Below are 2,648 nucleotides of genomic sequence, written 5' to 3'. Positions count from 1 at the left end.
TCCAAGAATAGAAAGTGTATAAATAGGACTTAGTTTGATGTAATTAGGACTTTTTAGCTACCTTTACTTTTGAGCTTTGCAATTTTGGCTTTCATTCTGAATTTTGAACTTCTTTTGAGCTTTCTTGAGAGATTTGTCCGAGCACCAAGAGGATCAAAGGAGAATTGCTTGATCTCCTTCCTCAATTCCCTTGGGCAATTCTCCTCTTCTGTTTTCTGAGTATTGGGTGTGTGAAATTGGGGAAATTCTGTCCCAATTCCCATTCAAACTCTTTGCATTATATTTTCTGCATAATTCAATCCAAATTCTGTTCTTCTACTGCTTCATCTTTAATTTTCTGTCAATTGTTTAGTAACTTCAGATCTGGGAAGGAAATTGGGTTTTAGGCTCTGCTACCTAAGCCCTTGGGATCCTGAGATCACGTTTGGTTCCTCTGTGAACCTTTACTGCACTTTAATTTCCTTGCTGTTTAAATTTCCTGTTTGCATCCAATTCATTTCTGCTACCTTCTTTACTACAATTTACTTCTTCTTGTTTAGATCCTGCAATCCCATTCCTCAATTCCCCTTTACATTCAGCAATTTATCTTTCTTGCCATTTAAGTTACTGCAATTTAAGTTTCTTGCACTTTAAGTTTCAGTCATTTACTTTCTTGCTCTTTAAGTTTCTGCACTTTTACTCTTCTGTTCTTTATTTTACTGCATTTCTCCCTTCCCCCTTTACATTTATTGTCATTTAATTTCTGATAAACACAAATCACTCAACCAAAACTTGATTCGCTTGACTAAACCACCCACTAAACTAAAATTGCTCAATCCTTCAATCCCTGTGGGATCGACCTCACTCATGTGAGTTATTATTACTTGATGCGACCCGGTACACTTGCCGGTTAGATCTATGTGTTTGGAAAATTCGTTTTCCACAAAAACACCATCACTAGTCCCATTGTTCACAGGATTCCTTTCAGAAGTGTACATGAATTGGTTATTTGCAACCATTTCAATCAGCTCTTGAGCCTCTGTAGGCGTCTTCTTCAGATGAAGAGATCCTCCAGCAGAGCTATCCAAAGACATCTTGGATAGTTCAGAGAGACCATCATAGAAAATACCTATGATGCTCCATTCAGAAAGCATGTCAGAAGGACATCTTCTGATTAATTGTTTGTATCTTTCCCAGGCTTCATAGAGGGATTCTCCATCCTTCTGTCTGAAGGTTTGGACTTCCACTCTAAGCTTACTCCATCTTTGTGGTGGAAAGAACTTTGCCAAGAAGGCATTGACTAGCTTTTCCCAAGAGTCCAGGCTTTCTTTAGGTTGAGAATCCAACCATATTCTAGCTCTGTCTCTTACAGCAAAAGGGAATAGCATCAGTCTGTAGACCTCAGGGTTAACCTCATTAGTCTTGACTGTGTCACAGATTTGCAAGAATTCAGCTAAGAACTGATGAGGATCTTCCATTGGAAGTCCATGGAACTTGCAATTCTGTTGCATTAGAGAAACTAATTGAGGCTTAAGCTCAAAGTTGTTTGCTCCAATGGCAGGGATAGAGATGCTTCTCCCATAGAAATCAGGAGTAGGTGCAGTAAAGTCACCCAGCACCTTCCTTGCATTGTTGGCATTGTTGTTGTTTTCGGCTGCCATGTGTTCTTCTTCCTTGAAGAATTCGGTCAGGTCCTCTAGAGAGAGTTGTGCTTTAGCTTCTCTTAGCTTTCGCTTTAAGGTTCTCTCAGGCTCAGGATCAGCTTCAACAAGAATGCCTTTGTCTCTGCTTCTGCTCATATGAAAGAGAAGAGAAAAAGAGAATGTGGAATCCTCTATGTCACAGTATAGAGATTCCTTGAAGTGTCAGAGGAAAAGAGAAATAGTAAGAAGAAGGAGAAGAAGAATTCGAACATTAATTAGATAAGGTTCGAATTGTGCATTTAGAAGGAGTAGTACTCCATAAATAGAAGGATGTGGTAAGGAGGGAAGAGGATTTTCGAAAATTCAATTAAAAGATCTTGAAAAACATTTTGAAAATTTAATTGGTAATTTTCGAAAACTCAAAGTGGAAAAGAAATCAAGTGATTTTTGAAAAAGATTTTGAAATTAGAAATTAAAAAGATTTGATTTAAAACTATTTTGAAAAAGATGTGGTTAAGAAGATATGATTGGTTTTAAAAAGATGTGATTGAGAAGATATGATTTGAAAACAATTTTAAAAAGATATGATTTGAAAAACAATTTGAAAAGATATGATTTTGAAAGTTAGTGACTTGCCTAACAAGAAAAGATATGATTTAAACATAAAACCTTCCTTCATAGAAGAGGCAAAAAATGTTCAATCAAATCATTAATTGTTAGTAAGTATCTTTGAAAAGGGAAAGAAATTGATTTTGAAAACATTTGATTGAAAATATATGATTTGAAAAAGATTTGATTTTGAAAAACTTTGAAAACTTGAAAAAAAATTGATTTGAAAACAAAATCTTCCTCCTAGCACCATCCTGGCGTTAAACGCCCAGAATGGTATACATTCTGGCGTTTAACGCCCAAAATGCACCCTTTTTGGGCGTTAAACGCCCAGCCAGGTACCCTGGCTGGCGTTTAAACGCCAGTCTGCCTTCTTCACTGGGCATTTTTGAATGCTCAGCTTTTTCTGTATAATTC

At 36.6% G+C, this 2,648-nt stretch overlaps 1 non-coding gene across 1 annotated transcript; it reads left to right on the top strand.

Annotated features, from left to right (window-relative positions):
• The first annotated feature begins 1,127 nt into the window (after positions 1-1,127).
• On the top strand, positions 1,128-1,235 carry LOC130963947 (small nucleolar RNA R71). Its single transcript, XR_009080062.1, has one exon. It is a non-coding gene; the product is annotated as a small nucleolar RNA R71 (small nucleolar RNA).
• Positions 1,236-2,648: the final 1,413 nt, after the last annotated feature.

The sequence above is a fragment of the Arachis stenosperma genome, chromosome 2 (genome assembly GCF_014773155.1).
Source record: "Arachis stenosperma cultivar V10309 chromosome 2, arast.V10309.gnm1.PFL2, whole genome shotgun sequence".
In the NCBI taxonomy this organism is placed as follows: domain Eukaryota; kingdom Viridiplantae; phylum Streptophyta; class Magnoliopsida; order Fabales; family Fabaceae; genus Arachis; species Arachis stenosperma.
Note: the sequence above shows the minus strand (reverse complement) of the source record. Positions and strands in the feature narration are given on the sequence as shown.